This window comes from Phaenicophaeus curvirostris, chromosome 5 (genome assembly GCF_032191515.1).
Source record: "Phaenicophaeus curvirostris isolate KB17595 chromosome 5, BPBGC_Pcur_1.0, whole genome shotgun sequence".
Lineage (NCBI taxonomy): Eukaryota > Metazoa > Chordata > Aves > Cuculiformes > Cuculidae > Phaenicophaeus > Phaenicophaeus curvirostris.
Window position 1 is genome coordinate 53,144,203 of NC_091396.1, and position 20,099 is coordinate 53,164,301.

At 44.7% G+C, this 20,099-nt stretch overlaps 1 protein-coding gene and 1 pseudogene across 1 annotated transcript in view; both read right to left on the reverse strand.

Annotated features, from left to right (window-relative positions):
* LOC138721537 (alpha-1-antiproteinase-like) overlaps positions 1 to 20,099 on the reverse strand; it is a 99,099-nt gene that overhangs the window by 23,487 nt on the left and 55,513 nt on the right. The gene's annotated exons all lie outside the window — the stretch shown is intronic.
* LOC138721368 (alpha-1-antitrypsin-like) lies at positions 9,885 to 13,452 on the reverse strand (annotated as a pseudogene).

The following is a 20,099-nucleotide window of genomic DNA, read 5'->3' on the forward strand; positions in this document are numbered from 1 at the left end:
CCAAACCTGCCCCCAGCACTCAAGCTGGGGTCGCCCCAGTGTGGAGCAGAGCAGGACAATCCCCTCCCTCGGCCGGCGGGTGATGCCGTGCTGGATGCAGCCCAGGGCACGGTTGCCCTCTTGGCTGCCAGGGGACACTGATAAGGTTTTGCATCAATCGAGAGAGGCCTCTTGGCACTCTTGAGGTGAAGTGGGAACTCGTCCAGGTTGGGGTTGGAGACTGCTTTGAACGCTGCCCACAAGGTGAGCTGGGAGCCTGATGGAATTGCTGCTCTTTCCTCCCAGAGGCCTCAGACACATCTAACGCTGGTGAGTGGCAGCGCCCGGTCCTGGTGTCCAGAGCCGGCGCACTGAGTGCTCCTCTCCACTGCTCCTGAGCGTCCTGGGAGCTGTGGGTTCTGTTGCTGTGTGGGGCCTCTCCAAAGCAAAAAGCAGATCTGATATCTTGAGCCTTGAGAATGGATCCAGGGAGCAGCTGATGCCTGACAAGAGCCACACAGGCTCGTTTCCCTCAAGGGTGAGCTTTTCATGCCCAAGGCGTGCTGTGTGCACAAGGGAGAAATCCCTCTTGCCCCACGGCTCTGGCCTCCAAAGCCTTCCCCTCTGGGGACAGCTTTTCCCAGCGGTTCTGCTGATGGCCAGCCCCGTGGTTGGGGTTTCGGTCTGCCCTGGAGCAGCAGATTTCCCCCCTTCCCTTCCTTCCTCGCAGGCGGGTGTGAAGGCTCTTGCTGGGCTGCAGTGCCAGTTGCTCAGCCCAGTCTGAGAAGTTGCTGCCTTCTGTTGGTCGTGCTGTGCTGCTCTCTGTCCTTCCTCTGCATTCGAGGACACTGAGCACCCCGAGATGCTCATCTCCTGCTGGGGGTTGTTTTCCTCTGCTTTGCTCACACTGGGGTCAGACCTTGGTTTCCCCGAGGACTGTCCGTGACCAGGTGTTTTCCTGTTCTTGTAACAGGGATCTTCGCCATGAGGTAACAAGATGGGACTGATGTGGGCTCCCTCCTGCTCACCACAGAGGCGACTGAATGGGAGATGAGCTCCCAGATCTGGGTCGTTAATGTTGGAATAACAAAAGGATCATAGAAGAGCTCACAACAGAATGTACCAAACTATTTGCTGACCAGTCAGGTGGTAACAAAGATTTCTTGCTGTATGGCCTACAAAATTAAAGCGCTTTTGTGAGTATATAATCGGACCTCTTGGTATTTGGCAAGAACCGTGCCATTCATCAGGATTTGCCAGGCTTGGTAAGTATATGGATATGATTGTGTCCTCGTAACCTTAAAAAATACGTTGAGGTTATTTTCTAGCTGTGAGTCAATCTCCTATCTGCTGTTCATTAGCTTCAAGGATTTCATTAGCAGGGCCGTGCTTGCTTTCAGTGGCATTAGAAGTGTATTGTTTATATTGGTTATTTTCATTTAGAGCTAGGATTGTTCAGCCTGGAGAAGAGAAGGCTGTGGGGAGACCTTAGAGCAGCTTCCAGTGCTGAAAGGGGCTCCAGGAAAGCTGGAGAGGGGCTCTGGATCAGGAAGGGCAGGGATAGGACGAGGGGGAACAGTTTTGAGCTGCAAGAGGGGAGATTGAGATGAGATTCGGCAGCACCCGGCAGCAGGACAGTGAGTTCTGTGGTGGGGCGGACATTTTGAGGCGGTGGGGGCTTCCCTGAGCCGGGAAAATCCCAGAGACACCCAGGCGGGAGCGGGGCGGGCGGCGCTGGGCCCCTGGCGGCCTGCAAAGGCCTGGCGGGAGGGCGCGGTTCCGGCGGTACCGGGGGAGATTTAAAGGGTCCCTTGGGAGCACAGCGACGAGGAGCAGGGCGCAGAGATGTGGGGCAGGGCGAGAAGGCAGGGCGCAGAGAGGGGCTAGAGACTAGTCAAAAGACACTGAAGACCATGGTGGCCACCCGGCAGAAGATTAAAGCTGCTCCGTGTGCTGCAGCAGGCAGGATGGGTGCTGCCGCCCAGCCAGAGCCACAGTGGGTGCAGGCAGCTCCCCAGCCCCTGGGCTGCAGGCAGTGCCCCCCTCCCACACCAGCTCGGGCCTCTGGTCCTGGCTCCACTTGGGAAAGCTGCGCTTGTGTAGGGGAGCTCCTTCACATGGTGGAGGAGCTAAGGGAGGAGGTGAAGAGGCTGAGGACCCTCAGGGAATATGAGAGGAGATAGACCAGTGGAGCAGGGCCCTCTCACTAACTCAGCAGCCTGCTGGAGCTGGTGTGTCCAAACACCATCCACCTGCAAACTGCAAGGTTGGGGGAACAAGAGATGGGGAATGGCAGCAAGTTCTTGCCAGGCGAAGGAAACCTGCTCCCCTCACCCAGACACCAAAACCCCAGATCCCCCTGGTGAACAAATATGAAGTGCTGCAGGTGGAATCTAACCCTGAGGATGAGGATGATGGCTCCCACAGCCTAGAATCTTTCACTAGGCTGCACCATCCCCAGAAAAAGATAAAAACATCCTCCATTAAGAAGAAGAGGAGAGTGATTGTTGTAGGGGACTCCCTCCTAAAAGGAACGGAGGGACACATCTGCAGACTGGACCCGCTCTACAGAGAGGTCTGCTGCTTACCGGGGGCATCAGTGAAGGAGGTAGCTAGAAAACTTCCTTCCCTGGTCCAAGAGATGGACTACTATCCTCTGATAGTATTCCAAGCTGGTAGTGATGATATAGAGAATAGAAAGTCCAAAGCCATCAAGAGAGACTTCAGGGACCTTGGGAAAATGATGGAGGGCTCTGGGGCTGAAATAGTATTTTGCTCCATCCCAAGGCTAAATACAGAGGAGCAAGAAGTCAAGAAGAAGAATTCAATTAATGCCTGGCTCTGAGCCTGGTGTGAGGAGAGGGGCTTTGGTTTCTTTGATCATGGGGTGGCTCACGCACCCCCAGGCTTTCTCGCTAAGGATGGGACATGTGTGTCTCCTAGGTGGGGCTAAAGCCCTTGCTAAAAACCTAGCTAAGCTCATAAGCTGAGCTTTAAACTAGATGTGAGGGGTGAGGGGTATGAGACCAGGCTAGACAGAAGTGAGCCTGGACGTGGGGCACCGGTGACTCTGAGAGGGTGTGCTAGTGAGGACCACCAGTACATCACCACACAGCAAGTGGGGGCAATTATATCTGGGAATGGTAAGGAAGATACGGGCACTCTGGCACTAGGTACTCCAGTGACCAGGCAATTGGGAATAAACTCTATTCCCTCTAAGAGGGCTGAAGGCTTGGCAGCTCAGCTGAAGTGCATTTACACCAATGCACGCAGCATGGGGAATAAGAAGGAAGAGCTGGAAGCTGTCGTAGGGCAAGGAGGCTATGATGTCGTTGCCATCATGGAAACGTGGTGGGATGACTCATATAACTGGAGTGCAGCTGTGGTGGGGCATGAACTCTTCAGGTGGGTCAGGAAGGGTAGGAGAGAAGGTGGGGTAGCCCTCTATGTAAGGGAGGACTTGGACACCTTTGAGATGGATTGTGGCGATGAGGAGATTGAGTGCCTGTGGGTTAAAATCAGAGGAGCCCATAAGAAAGTAGATTTTGTGATGGGAGTCTGTTACAGACCACCCAGCCAAGAAGGAGCAGCTGATGAGCTCTTCTATAAACAGCTGGGGTTAATCTTTAGATCAATGCCTCTTGTTCTTGTGGGAGACTTCAATCTTCCTGACATCTGCTGGAAGTACAATACAGCAGAAAGGAAGCAGTCCGGTGTGTGGAAGACAACTTCCTTGCACAGCTGGTGAATGAACCGACAAGGGAAGGTGCCCTCCTGGACCTGCTGTTTGTGAACAGAGAAGGCCTTGTGGGGGATGTGGCAGTAGGAGGACGCCTAGGACAAAGCGATCACGAGATGATAGGGTTTTCAGTTCTAGGTGAGGTGAAGAGGGGGATTAGCTGGTCAGTAGCACTGAATTTCCAGACTTTGAACTGTTCAGAAGGCTGGTTGGCAAAGTCCCATGGGCGACAGTACTTAAGGGCAAGGGAGCCCATGAGGGCTAGGAGCTCTTCAAAAAGGAAATCCTAGAAGCTCAGGAGAAAGCCATCCCCATGTTCCGGAAAAAGAGCCGGCAGGGGAAGAAAACAGCTTGGTTGAACAGGGAGATCTTGAAAGATATCAAGAAGAGAATTGTTTATGGGCTTTGGAAGAAGGGACAGGTGTCTTTGGTGGACTACAGGAGGGAAGTGAGATTGTGCAGAGAAAAAATCAGGAGGGCTAAGGCCCAACTAGAAATCAGATTGGTAAAGTCTGTGAAAGGAAACAAAAAAATCTTTCTATAAATATATTAACAATAAAAGGAGGACTAGGGAGACCATATAGTCCCTATTGAACGCAGAAGGAACAACAGTGACAGGGGATGAAGAAAAGGCTGAGGTACTTAATGCCTTCTTTGCCTCAGTCTTTAATTGTAAAGAAAGTTGTTCTCTCTGTGTACAAACTCAGGAGTTAGAGAAGCAAAATGAGGCTCCCATGATCCAAGAGGACATGGTCAGAGCCTTGCTTGCCCACAAGTCTATGCGTCCGGATGGGATCCACCCAAGGGGATTGAAGGAGCTGGCAGATGTGCTGGCCAAACCCCTTTCCATCATCTTCCAACAGTCCTGGAAGACTGGGGAAGTTCCACTGGACTGGAGGCTGATGTTGTGCCCATCTACAAGAAGGGTCGCAGGGAGGAGGAGGATCCAGGGGACTACAGGCCTGTCAGTCTGACCTCAGTGCCAGGGAAAGTCATGGAGCAGGTGATCTTGAGTGCTATCATGAAGCACATGCAAGAGAACTGGGTGATCAGGCCCAGTCAACACGGATTCACAAAAGGCAGGTCTTGCCAAACAAAACGGATTGCCTTGTATGGCAAAGTGACTCGACTACTGGATGAGGGAAAGGCTGTGGATGTATCTTCCTGGACTTCAGTAAAGCCTTTGTCACAGTTTCTCAGAGCATTCTGCTTGGGAAACTGTCAGCCTCTGGCCTGGACTGGTGAACTCTCTCCTGGGTGGAAAACTGGTTGGATGGCTGGGCCCAGAGAGTGGTGGGAAATGGCATTAACTCCAGCTGGAGGCCAGTCACAAGTGGCGTCCCCCAGGGCTCAGTGCTGGGTCCAGCCCTGTTCATTGTCTTTATCAGTGACCTGGATGAAGGCATTGAGTGCACCCTTAGCAAGTTTGTGGATGACACTAAGCTGGGTGAAAGTGTTGATCTGCTGGAGGGTAGGGAGGCTCTGCAAAGGGATCTGAACAGGCTGGACCCCTGGGCTGAGACCAATGGCATGAGGTTTAACAAGGCCAAATGCCTGGTCCTGCACTTGGGGCACAACAACCCTATGCAGTGCTACAGACTAGGAGAAGTCTGGCTGGAAAGCTGCCTGGAGGAGAAGGACCTGGGGGTGTTGGTTGACAGCGACTGAATATGAGCCAGCAGTCTGCCCAGGTGGCCAAGAAGGCCAATGGCATCTTGGCTTGTATCAGAAACAGCGTGATCAGCAGGTCCAAGGAGGTTATTCTCCCTCTGCACTCGGCACTGGTGAGAACGCTCCTCGAATCCTGTGTTGAGTTCTGGGCCCCTCACCACAAGAAGGATGTTGAGGCTCTGGAGCGAGTCCAGAGAAGAGCAACGAAGCTGGTGAAGGGGCTGGAGAGCAGGCCTTATGAGGAACGGCTGAGAGAGCTGGGGTTGTTTAGCCTGGAGAAGAGGAGGCTGAGGGGAGACCTCATTGCTCTCTACAACTACCTGAAAGGACGTTGTAGAGAGGAGGATGCCTCTCCCAAGTGACAGGGGACAGGACAAGGGAGAATGACCTCAGGCTGCACCAGGGAAGGTTCAGACTGGATATCAGGAAAAACATTTTCACAGAAAGGGTCATTGGGCACTGGAACAGGCTGCCCAGGGAGGTGGTTGAGTCACCATCCCTGGAGGTGTTTAAAAGATGGGTGGACGAAATGCTCAGGGACCTGATTGAGTGGCAGATAGGAGTGGTTGGACTCAGTGATCCTGGAGGTCTTTTCCAAGCTGGTGATTCTATGATTCTATGTGGACCTGAGATCTCCAGATGCATTTTTTTCCTTGCAAGGTCATTATAAAGGTGATACCTTAGTAAACTGAAAGCTATCATAACCCTACAGTAAAGGGGACTTGAAAAGACCTAAAGCAGAAAAATACTTCAATCTGACAATCTGTCATAGTACATCTTTAATATACAATTTTATGTTAGCCAAGGGCAAATAATTTGGTTTTTTTCTGACTCCTTCTGATTTGGTGGCTATTTATGGTTATTATTTCAATGTGTGCATTTCAGGGAAATCAAGAGAGTTCACGGTAACTTGGAAGTGCAATATGTTACTTTTCAAATATGCCAGTGTGCCGCCTACAACATGCCCTGTTGCTGCTCATAAACCTTAATTTTTGTGGATGCTGGGTCAGAGTGTTTGGAAATACATAACATGAACAATGCTCAGATAATCTCCATCCTCATTTATGGCTGACTGTAGGCAGTGCCAGGTCAGGCTCCCTGTGACTCTGGCAACAGAATTGCTGTCTCTGAGCACTTCAGGAATGCCTGTTTTTTCAGATAGTGCCTTGACACCAGAAGTAGGAGAAACGGGTTATTGATGAAGGCCTAGAGAGATCCATCTGTTAAAATCTACTCAAAATAGAGGTAAAATGTTGTAAAATTAGTGCAATTTAGTTTTATTCCTCAATGTGCTTCAGGTCCTTTCATGCCCAATATTCCTGTATGGTAAGAAGAGATGCTTCTGTTTTGGTTGACAAGAGAAATCATCAAGGATCAAAATCAATATTCTCAGCTAATTACCTGTGCTGATGGAGGGTGAGGTAAGACTAGTTATCCCCTGTTAATACAGCAGCACAGTGCACTGGCAGTTCATTCCACTTGCTGGCTCCAAGTTTTCTTTCCCTTGGGTCAGTGTTCCTTAACTGCAAGGAGCATGAGGATGCTGAAATGTAGCCAAGAGTTCCTTGTGCTCTGCTACTCCTCTTCTTTCCATGTTGCTCCTAAAAATGTGACGGCTCTGCATTTTGTTGCTGTTATCTGGACCTGGGGTGGTGTGTTTTCATCTTGGTAGAATTTCTGTTTCAGGCAGAGCTGATTCAGGATATCCACAGCTGCACTGCCTTTGGGTTTATGGCAGGCTTTCTGAACATCTGTAAAGTTTCACTTTTTCTTTTAGATTGTCATATTCTTGCTATACTCCCCCTAGTTCCACCATGGAGCTAAAATCCCTGAGCATATCATCTCAACACTCTTGCTCTCTTCCAACTCTTTAAGACCTTTTCTATGAACCGTACAAGTCTTCAACAAAGTCTTTGAACTTAACTGCTTATTTGAGAGATTCCTGGCCTGACTTTTAAAACTTTTTTCAGTCATTGTTTTTAGTCACAGTTGTAGGGAAGTTTCAAAATCATTGCTGGGAACTGTCCTCTCATCTGAAGTAATTTTTCCACCCTCAAATAACTGCTTTTAACCCACAGGCCACAAAGTCTATTCTGATAAGAATAGAATCCAGAATTTTTACAGAGGTCTCTATTTCAGATATTTAAGATTTACGACTAAACTGAAATACTGAGGTTATAGCTTGTTTTAATTTTTCAGAAGTGGATGCAGGAGGGGGAAGAAATGAGGTAATATGAACAGTTTCCTTTTACTCTCATACTTCTCTTCCCTCTAAAGTTTCCCAAACAGTGCACAGCTAACTGTTCACCTAAACGTCACTGCTCCCAAAGCAGGGGAGCAATGACTGTGCAGGTGTATTAGTAGCTGTGGATAAAGAGTCTTGTAGTCTGGCAACCCTGTGCAGCGCTGAAATCCTTGGCTTGGCTCCAGCAGCAGAGGTTTACCCCTTCCAGCACTGCTGAAACAATTGATTTGATTTTCCTGGGAAAGAAAATGAGCTAGACAGGTATAGCTGACCAAGATTTTCCATAGTCCGTTTTTCAGGCATTGTTGGTTTTCTTTCTTTAAAATCTGTGGACAAGGGGATGATTATAGAGAAAATACTTCACATTAAGCAAATCTTTAGGTCTGTGTGAGTAGGGTGACTAGAGGTTGGGTTTTTTCCCTTCTAGGTCTGAGAAAATGTCTGTGCTTGCCCACATGAAAGGCTTTGTTATCTCTCACTGCTAATACACACTCTGATTTTCTCTTATCCATTAAACCTGACAGGACTTTCCCAAGCCACAACAGCAGAAGCATTTAGCATTTCTGACCCAGTTAAGACAGAAGCCAAAACTCTCCAGCATTGGTGGGGAGGCCCAGGCCCTCCCAAGTAAAAGTTTTATTCCCGCCCCTCTTCAGTTAGAAAATAGAGCTGGAACTGGAAAGATTGGGAGGACGAGATGTCACTTAGCTCATTCTGCATTTGTGAAGTGTGTGGAGGCCCACTGGTTCTGATGCCGAGATAACACTGTGAAGGGATCCTAAAAGTGGCTTCTGACAGTTCATTAGTACCATCAAAGAGTTCTACCCATCCATTAAACATCCTTAGCCATTGTGAACTTACAGTTGTCTTACTTGGGATTGTGTTTCTGTGCATCGGGTGTCCATGCCCAGGTGCCGGCAGCAGGTATCTGAAGGGCAGCCTCTGTGAGAGGGCACAGCCCATTCCAGATGGTTACAGCTGTCTCATGGCCCCATCACAGGATGAAGCTGAGAGGGAAGAGGTTCTCCAGCCACTGGACCTGATTGATTCCCTTGCAGCCTGTGGAAAAGACCATGGTGAGGCAGGTTGTCCTTCTGTAGCCCATACAGGAACCTGGTGGGGCAGACGACCATACTGCAACCTGAAGAGGACTCCATGCCAGAGCAAGTGGTTATGCCCTGAAGGAAGCTGCAGCCATGCTGGAGCAGTTTGTGGAGGACTGTCTATTGTGGGAGGGACACCACACTGCCACAGGGGAAGAGAGCGAGAAGAAAGGAGTGCCAGGGACGAAACATTATGAATTGACTGCATTCTCTGTTCCCCATGTCGCATTCCGCTGCTCTGCTCAAGAAGAGGAAGTATAAAGGTTAGAAGTGAAATTGAACCTGGAAAGAAGGGAGGGATGTGGAAAAGGTGTTCTTAAATATGCCTTTGTTTCTTACTATCTTACTTTATTTTAAATTTGCAATAAGTTGTATTAATCTGCCACAGTGCAGCCCTCCACATTTTGCTGCTGGTAATACCAGCTTCTGCACATTCAATTGTCAGGAAAGCGTTCAAGTCATCTTGCTGCACTCCAAACATCAGCTCAATGAGGAGGGATCTCTTGGAGGTATTCATAAGTCTGAGCTTGCAGGATCAGGTGGAGGACAGCATGGTTAGCTGGCATTTGGACAATGGATGCATGACCTTCCAGGATTCAGTCTACAGTTGTTGGAACCAGAGGGCAGGGCTTGCCACATCCATTTCTCCTAGGGAGCCCAGGCATTACTGGATACACACAAGGCCAAGGATGACCATTTGTGTAATGATGTGCAGCTTTATCTAACAGAGGGCTTCAAAGATGAAGGAGACTTCTCTTGGGATACACAGTGGCACGAGAGAGAGGCAAAAGCTGGTTTCTCAGCTGAAGGACTTCTGAGCTGAGGACTCAACATACAGGACGTGTGAGACAGAGGAACATTCTCACCCAGGAGAAGGAATACAGGGGACTGCATACAAGGGACTGTGGCATTCATGATAAATGAGTGATATAGGGAAATGTGTGACTGTTGAAGGTGTCACAGAAACCTATATAGCCTGGGACATTTTGTAAACATGGTCCACTCATACTTGTCACCAACTGTCTATTTGTAAGTGAAGAATAACCTCATATAATATTTATTTATTTGACAATTAAAAATCACTTCTAGCCCCATTTTTTTCAGAGAAGTCTCTGGGATGTACAAAACCTCTCTTCTCTGCATTGGGAGTACAAGTGCTCTGTCCTAGTGTTCCTTGGCAGCTGGATTCGTAATTTTTCCCGTGAAAAGGATACTTCTGGTGATTTCATCAAAAATTATCAACAGAAAGGGCCTGTTGAAACTGATGTGAGGAGGAATCTCTGCAGACATTGGTACCCCTTCTATCCCAGTCACTGCAGCAGCCTCTGTGCCATTCTCCCTAACATCCACCATGGCCTTGTGAATTGCCTGCAAGGGAAGCACAGATTAAAACCAAGGTATAAAAGAGTGAGAAGCAACTGGGGACAAACTTGGTTGTTTTAACACCTCGAGAAGCTGGTTTTTAAAGTTTTATAATTTTGTGTGAGTAATTGCAGAATCATGAAATAATATAGGTTGGAAGGACCTCTAGAGGCTGTCCAATGGAGTCAGACACTGAGTCAACTCTGACATTACATAAGATTGCTCAGGGTTTCATTCAGTCAGGATTTGAATATTATCAACAATGGAAGTTTCATAGTTTGTCTAAGTAACCCATCCAAGTTTTTGATCACTCTCATGTTCAATTTTTATTCATAATATCTAGTGGGTATTTCCTATTTTCTGTCTTGTGTGCATTGACTCTTGTCCTGTCACTGTGCACCTGCAAGAAGAGCCTGGGTCCATCTTTTTTGCACCCTCCTGATAATTTTCTGTAGACAACACTAAGAACTTCCCATCATCTTCCCTTCTACTGAATGACTATCTCCAGATCTCCCTGCTCCAACCACACAACCATCCTGCTCCCCCTCCACTGGACTCACTCTGCTCCAATGTGTCCACACTTCCTTAGCGCAGGGGGAGCCCCAAACTGGGTGCGGTACTACAGAACTGGTCTCACAAGTGCAAAATAGAAGGATGTCAGGGAAACCACTTTACTTGTCTGGGTCCCAGTTTCTTGTTTGTGAAATGGGGCTATCACTGTTGTCCATATAAATTCTGAGGTTGTCAGGTAATTCAGTAGTGAAAGATGTAGGCATAGGACAAGAATGATAATCCTAAACTTGTGTCATATTTATGATTCTTGTCATGCATTAATTATTTTACACCAGCCTTTTATGAAACTATTCCTGTTACTCTTTCCAGATCTATTTTCATCTTCAGAGATGTTGCACAATTGCTAAGCAGTGAGCAATTTAATATTAAACCTTAGGAACAAAAGCCATTTAATTCCTAACCTTCTCCTTCCTTTATTACCATCAGTGAGCGATAAGTACACTCTAGAAGTGGAATCAGCCTATTTGCAGAGACTGAACACATATGTAAGTGAGGCAGACCAATCTTCTGATTACCATCTCAGCTTGCATACTTACTTTGGAAACCTTCAGAAGAGCTTTTTCTGCCACTCTGGAGAGATCAGCCTGTCACTGAATACCTCTGTCACGCTCGTTGTCTTAAACAAGCTCTTCACATCATAGGAGCCAGAGATGGGGAATCTTGGAAGGTCCAAGTAGATTTTTCTTTTAAAAAATAAACAAAAAATTGTGAGTTGATAGTTGTAAGATCCCTCGATGTAATAGCTATTGCAAGTATACACACATACTGAATACCCATGGAGCTAAGACTTGCCTTTTTAAGACAGTGAGAAATCCCATGTTAAAGAAGCAGAAATTGAGGTAGCTCCCACTAGCCACAGTCTAATTAGCAGCACAGGGACACAGTGCTGGTTTATGAAAGTGACTGGCTGGAAAATATCATCTGGGCTGCAGAAAAGGAAATTGTATTTTCTTTTGTACTGCATTCTTCCTGTTTAAGAAGGGCTCCTATGTGCAATGCACCTGTGTGCTGGATCCTTGCAGCTGTAAGCACTGCCACTAGTGTGACTGGAGGAGCTGAGGAAAGGGTTCCCCTCAGGTACAAAATCACACAATACCTACCATGTCTGATTGAAAGAACTGAAACTATGCAATGCTTGTTCCTTGGAGCTGTGCTTAGCAACTCATTGCGGCATCCTAAGCTTTACTTGCCTGGATAAGTAGTTATGGCCTTTTTGATATTTAAACAAAACAACAGTTAAAGGATTACCTTTGTTCAAGTGGTTGAATCCAGTTAGACACTGTTTCTTTTAGCAGAGCATCCTCCACCTGCTTCATTGTCTCTTCATCAGGCAAAATAAACAGTACAGCAGCATTTCCTTTTTATGGGATTTCTACTACTCAGCAAGACAACTTCTCACCCCTGTGGATATTAAAGGCTTTGTTTTCATGTGTCATTTTGACCTTAACAGAATTTTTGCCATCCAAAAAGAAGTCATAGTCTCTGGTGATCAGATTGTTGAAAGGTCTTTCCCAGTAGCCTTTTGACAAAAAAAAAAAAAAAAAGAAGAGTATAGGATTGAATAAACAGAAAAAGAGAGTAATAAAGACATGGCACATTACTTAATGCTTAAAATACTGTATTTGAACTGTAAAGACAACAATGATCCTACCTCAGTTCAAGGATGCTTTTTCCCAGGCTATGAAAAGAAGCTCTAAGTAATTTCAACGGTTCTTATAAAAAAATCACACAAGAAAAATGTAGGCTGACCTGAGCCTTTGCCTGGTGAGGCAATAGTAAAACCTCCACAGGCTCCCACTATATAAGCTCAAGGCTTACTTCTTTCGTACCAGTGTCATCTATGACTGACCATGTTCTGCACAGTCAAACAAAACTTGTCCCTTTCAAAAAATGATCGTAAGTTCCCAAGCTTGTCCCTTTTGAATATTTTTAGCTCTGAACTTGACTTAAAATTGGTATGACATTGATCTGTACTTCCATGGTTCATTTTTCTTTTTTTTTTTTCCACTCATATATAAAATGGTTTTTCATACCTGGCATTCAGATATTTCCTTTTGTCATTTAAAAGTAGAAAGACATATTTAAAATTAGACAATAGAATAGGGTCACAGCATGAAAAAAGTTACATTTCTTAGACCTGGACCAGAGCTCCTGCTACCCACATTTGTCACTCACCTTTAAAGAACCAGAATTTCCCCTTGGGTTTTTGTTTGCATGTGTTATTGATTTCCTTTATAGCCTCTGGAGAATTCTGGAAGTTACTAGAAACAGCTTCAGAGTAATAGAAATTCGTGATGTCATCCAAAAATTTTTGGAGAAGTTTCAGTAGATCATCTATGAGCAGGGCATTGCCTGTGCTCAATGGGACTTCTTGGTGAGGGTTGTTCAGCATTTGGAGGACACGCTGAAATCCCTCATGGATCTCTTGCTTCTCCATTTCTGTCGGGTCGAAGGCAAGGCCTTTGTTCAGCTGGCTGAGTGTGTTTGACCTGGCCCCCAGGGAGAGCATTGTAAAGGCAGTGGAGATGCTCAAAGGAAAGAAGAAAATGTTCTTGTTGCCCTCGTCTCTGACCTTCTTGTAAAACTGAAAGGTAAAGTCAGTGTTGCTGGAGACTATCTTGACAAGAGCCTAGTTTTCACCTTCAGTCTGGGAATGATCTTCTGGGGAACGCAGTATTTTTTGTTCCTGCTGTTCAACATTGAGGTTGGATCTGCACAGACCCTGGACTTGGAAGTCCAAGAAGCAACAAACACAAATACAATGCAGGCTTCATTTTCCTTCTGAACAGTTCTATTAAGAAAGAACAGAGCAACTTTTAGACACAGAGAATATTATCTGTCCTGTATAAAAGTAGTGTTTGTATTCTAGATACTGATTTTCAGATGTCAGTCTTTAGGATTTCTGTTCTATATAGAAATACTCTTCTACTTGGCTTCCTCGACAGTCTATTTCTAGTCAGTTCTGTTAGTAAAGGAAGGAAGATATTTATGTGACATCACCAGGAAAAAATCAAATTTTTTGTGAGGTGTCACACTTGAAATAGATCTTGCCTATGACCAGCACGGCCTCATTGTTCTCCTAAGCTCCTTTGGGTTCATGACTGAGTTCAGTATTTGGTAAGTATATTTGCAGTGGGACCAACTTTTGCTGATATGTTTCTGTAGTACCCACGGTCTTTTTATGACTTGGGTTTTCAAGCACTGTAGTGATACAGAGATAATGTCAGTTATAGCTATGAATAAAATCCATCTAAATGCTCACCAGTTAAACTGTTCATATCTTTCTGCCTCTCATGTAGCAGCTCTGAACTCAAGAACAATATTATTTCAAAACATTACCTTAAATGTTTCATCAAATTGTGAATAAATCAAGAAAATTTATTGACTCTTATATTGTGCATAAAATATCCATAAGGCTGCAAAGCACAGGTCTTAAGAGCTTAGAAAAAGCTATAGTGGAATCTGCCTTGCTGTGTATTCACCATTCAATGACCTTTCCTCTTTCTTTAGCTGACACAAGCAAATTCTCCATAAACCCAGAGTCTCTATTCTGCCCTTTCAGAGAAGAACCATGAAATATACTGGAGAAGAATATTCTCCATAGGTTGCTTTGCCTATATTATCTCAAATGACAGAAACTCAAAAACATTAAATAGACAGTGGCCTGCAGGAAAATAGAGACATTCTGAATATTGTTTATAGTCGCAGTATACTTATTCTGGAGCAAGGGATTCTATTTCGGGCTATCTGTCTGATACTTGGTTTAGCTATTACATCAAACTTTTCATGGGGATTTGTTAATTCTCAGTTCCCCCTTTTTTGGCTGCCCAGTTTGAAACACTGGAGATGTAAACTGTGGAAGTGCTGAATATGGGAGCCGAGCTCAGCATGTCTAGAATGCTGGATAGAGACATTAACTCTACAGTTAACTCTTTGGAGGTACAAAGACACTGCTGTCATTAGACCTGCATCAGCATGGAGTAGTCAGGGCATTGAGACTGCAATTAAATTTACTGCTCTGGGAGCAGAGACAAGGTTTAGTTCTTTACCTTGATACCGACTGTTGAGTGCTCATTTTGGTCCTAATCTCCTGGTCATCCTGCCAATATAGCTAGGAGATGGATCCCTGACTGAATCCTGATTCCAGCCTTTAGAACATGTGTACAGAAGCTAAAATAATTTCCAAGTACTCTACAAAGTAAATTGATCTCAGAATTAAATAGATGGCAGAGATCACAGACAACATGAATTCAAAGACTTCTAAGAAAGTATAATGTGGTACTTACAGTACTGGACCCCTCTTTCACAGTGCTTCTTCCCTCTTCTTCATTTCCCTGGGCGGTATTAAATTAACATTCACTGGTAAATATTAAAAAAACCAAATAAGATTCCTTTGGAAAGCAAAGACTGAGCAAGCTGCTATTTTCTTGACATCAAACATTGTCAGTTTATTTTCTTGTCATACAGGCAAGATGATGCCACAGCCTAGGGCTCTGAGGAGAGAGAAATAGCAGGGACCTTGCTACTCTCTTGGGCTTGAACTGAACTGTGGGCAAAAGAACTTTGCAAGGTCATCTGGCATAATTGTGGTAAATGAGCTTTAAAACACAGAATATTAGAAGAACTGGAAACCTAAGAACCTAAGATAGGGCAAAAGAAATGTCTGTTTATAAAAAGGATTCTGTATTCCAATAAAGTCCCTGCATGCAGTATCCAGATGAAAAGATATAATCTAATTGAGTACCTCAAGGCAGGAACAAGTTTGTTCTGGAATAGGTCAGTATCTCTATGTCGCCCCACAGTGCACACTACAGGTATGCCCTGACTGACATTATTTGAAGGGATCATTAAATTATTAGATAAAGTATAGTAGGGGGTACTGGTTAGCTTTCTGAGAAGCTTTTGATGAGTATTTTAGGAACTACTAGACAGAAAATCGAAGCATTAGCATGGCTTGAAAAACAGCCAAAATAAGAAAAATGAAGGAATGAAATGTGCAATCTTTACCATAGCAAAATGTTAGTTGGGGAGAAGAGAGATCCCAACTCCTTGCTACATACACATAGTATAGACATGATTTATATATATTGTATATGTGACTTACACTGGGATGCCTCTCAGAGGGATCTGAAAGAAACAGGAACAGTTTAGCTATTTAGAAAGTTATTTAAGGTTGAGATGCGTGGTACTCATCCTAATTAGCAACAACTTATTATTCCCATGGAATGTAGATGATTTCACTGAAGGTAAATCTACAGTTTATGTACACATAAAGATCTCCGCAACATAGTTATTGCTGACTACTCTCTCTTAAAAGATAAAGGAAGAGTTGTTCAGAATGTAGTTCTGGAGAGAGTTTTTTTTCATAATGTGTGCAAGTACCTTGAAAATGTATTGCAGTATTACATAAAATGACCAAGGTTCTGCAGGAGCAAGTACACTGTTGCTTAACTCTAGCAAAGACAAGCTATTTTTCTCAAGTCTAGGCCTGCCTACCTAGATAGCATGAATCTTTCAGCCCAGCCCTAAAGCTTGGCTAACCATCTGAAAGATGCTGCTGTCTTCGGGGAAGGTCTGTTGAGAACAGCAAACCTCTATTTTCTCACAGGACATGCAGCAGCCCTCGACGTGTCAGGGAGTGGAAAATCACTGCTGCCCCTGCTTACCATTCCCAGGCACCAGCTCCTTTGACCCTGGCCCAAGTCTCTCCATTTCTGTCCACAAACTTCAAAATAATCAGCTTCTCAGCAAATCCAGATGGATCAACATGGTTAATAAATGCATCAGTCACATCTAATCCTTTGAAAATCTCCTTTAGGTTATAGGCGCCAGAAACAGACAATCTTGGAAATCATGACTCTTTCCTGTTCAATTCAATGGAAAATGAGGGTGAATCACCACACGTGGGTATCACCAGCACACCTGCCAGATGGCAACATCTGTGAAAGCCCAAGGATTTGAAAGGAGTTTGTTACTTTTCTGCACATTTCTGAGGGTGCAAATGGCTATGTCTCCAGAACAGATGTCACAGTAAAATGTGAGGCTAAACTGGAAAGTTTGTGCAGAGTTTTGCAGGAAGGAGATCCATCCAGGGGAATTTTACAGAAGTGGGTACAATACTCCTGGGTGCTTCTAGATAAACAGTGGTTGGGACAGAAGGGCCACTGCTCCAGGAGCCAGGGAGTCATCTAAAGGACTGACAGACATGCTTTTCTCATTGGCTTGATAATGGTCTATATGGAAGGAATTTTAGGAACAATTTAATTATCTCTTTCCCTACTGCCTGCCTAGTTATGCAACATGTCTTGGTTCCTCCTTACAGGAGTTTCATGCCATATTATTAACTTATTCCTGTTGCTTCTTGGTTGTCAGATTATCATATGCCAACTTACAAGTTATATTTCTAGCTTTTCCAGAACAAAGGATTTCTGGCTGTGGAAACAAAACATCAGCAAGATGATAAAGATTGAGCAAGTGAAATGTACATTTTGCACGATAAATCCTCATGCAACTATTTCTTGTTATTCTCTAAAGATGTATCACTCAAGGTTTGTCTGCAAAAATGTATATAAATAAAATTCTTGACATAAATAAGTCCATTACAATCAGGGGATTTGCATTATTACAAAACTGCAGTAACTAGAATAAAAATCATGTCTTCTCTGTATTTTTATCTGTTTTTCAAAGGGCATCCCAGCTAGGATCTCCATGTCTACTGAATATTCATCCTTTTCTCCTTGGATAAGCTAAGTTCTTCTGGCTCCATTTCAAAAAAAACTCAAACTTGACTGGCAGAAGGAAAAAAGTCTGTGACAAAACTGGGAACAGAAACTAGACCTTTTCTACTTTGTTTTCAGATTCTTTCACCAATGTAACAGGAATCTCTGAACTAAAATTTCATATGAACTCATAGTTTGCTAGATGCTATAAACAGAGTCAAATAATCTTATTATTTTCTTCTATGTTACATCTCACAAGGAAATAAATTTCTTTTATTACCAGATTGTGATTTCTTTTCACATAACAGACATTTCACCTCGAATGATCACTTTCATCAGTTTGCAGAAAACAGTATTTTAGCTTTCTGCTTTGTCTGTACCTAATTGCCTGGCACTGAAAGGAAATGTGTTTCTAAGAGCATACAGTCTTTTAAGGCCTGATGTGAATTCCAGTGGAGTCAATCAGCCAGCATTTTAATGTTTGAGACGGGTGACCTCTCACTGAGAGCTCATCTCAGGTATTAGTGATATATTTTCCGTAAATTTCCCAGATGAAGACAGTGGACTTGTAGACCTGCTTGACACTGCCAAAACTAGTTGTTACAAGTTTTTTAAAAAGCACTAGAATAAAAAAGGGGGATAAATAGGTAATAGTTGATAGGCTGCAAGACCAAAAATTTGCTCTTAAATTGAATTGTAGTGTGAATTTCTTTTTCCAAAAGATACACCAAACTCAAGTAGTTAAGACTGCAGACCAAAAATCTTAATTAAGTATCATGATACAGGAACTTAGAGATGGCATGTGTAACTCTCAGAATTAAAATAAGTAACAGTAAAGGAAAGTGGTGGATCATCCTGAGTGTCAGCAAGGTTAAAGGCCAGCTCTTTCAGCACCTGAGCCTGACTGGTGGCTCTGGAGTCCAGGGCCAGCAGGACAAACACCAGGGAGAAGAAAATGCCCATGCCAAGTCCTTAGTCAGTCACTGGCCTATAAAACAGAAAGGAAAAGTTTATATGCTGGGGACTATCCATTGACAAGACCCAAAAGGAGCTCCCTCGTCGGTATAATGCTCCTGTGGCATTTAGTTTTCTTATCATGCTTGTGCCCACTGGATTGCTGACAGGCAGGGACAACAGTTTCAAGTGCAGGAAAGGAGCATTAAATGCAGTCATGGTGTTGTGGTTTAGCCTCAGCCAGCAACTAGGCATCATTCGGCTGCTCATTCACTCTCCCCTGCCTCTGGAAACAAAAAATCATGGATTTACATAAAGGCAGTTTAATAAAACAGCAAAGGGGGAGAAAAAAATAATAATAAAAATAATAGAAGACTATACAATGTGACTAATGTATGGTACAATTACTCACCACTAAGAAATCAGACCCTTTCCAAGAAGCAATTGCCTCACCTTCTGGCCAATTCCCCCTGTTTATACAGTGAGCATGACATCACATGACACTGAAAAAAGTGCTCTGTCACCAGATGTAGGAAATCTGGCAGGGAAGGGAATAGACCAGAGTGGCCGAGTTGAGACCTCCTAATCACACTGAAGGCCAAGAGGGAACTGCACAAGCAGTGCAAGCAGGGACAGGGAAACTGGGAAGAGTATAGGGATGCTGCTTTGTTGTATAGGGATGGGGTCAGGAAAGCCAAGACACAGCTGGAGCTGAGTTTGGGAAGGGAAGTGAAGACTAACCAGAAGGGCTTCTACAGGAACGTCAGTCAGAAAAGGAAGGTTAAAGAAAGCATACCCCCACTGATGAATGAAAACAGTGACCTCGTATCAATAGACGAGGAGAAGGGTGAGGTACTCAACAACATTTTTGCTTCAGTCTTCACCTACAGCTGTTCTCCTCACCCTTCCTGAGTCAATGGACAATAAGAAGGGGACCAGTGGGGTATAGCCTTTCCCAGTATAGGGGAGGATCAGGTTTGTGACCACCTGAGGAGCCTGAACATATATAAGTCTATGGGACCTGATGAGATGCGTCCCAGAAGCATGGAGTTGTCCAATGTGGTTGCCAAGCCACTCTCTGTGATATGTGAAAAGTCATGGCAGTCAGGAGAAGTCCCTGGTGATTGGAAGAAGGGTAACGTCCCCATTTTTAAAAGGGTAGAAAAGACAACCCTGGGAACTACTCTGACCTGTCAGCATCACCTCTGTGCCTCCTAGAAGCTATGCTAAAGCACGTGGAGGAAGGGAGATGGTTAGTGGCAGCCAGCACGGCTTCACCAGTCCTGTATGACCAACTTAGTGGCTTTCTGTGATGGGGTAGCCACATCAATGGACACGGGAAAATCAACAGATGTAATGTATCTGGACTTCTGTAAAGCCTTTGATATGATCTCCCACAACATCCTTCTCTCTAAATTGGAGAGATATGGATGTGATGGCTGGGTTGTTCTGTGGATAAGAAATTGTTTGGATGGTCATATTCAGAGAGTATTGGTCCAGATGGAGATCTGTGACAAGTGGTGTCCCTCAGGGATCTGTATTGGTACCAGTGCTGTTTAATATCTTCATCAGTGATATAGACAGTGAGATTGAGTGTACTTTCAGCAAGTTTGCAGATGATGCCAAGCTGGGTGGTGGAGTTGCCACAGTGGGAGGACAGGATGTCATTCAGAGAAACCTGGACAAGCTGGAGAAGTGGGCCTGCTCCTTATGAGGTTTAACAATGCCAAGTGTAAGGTCCTACTACTGGGTTG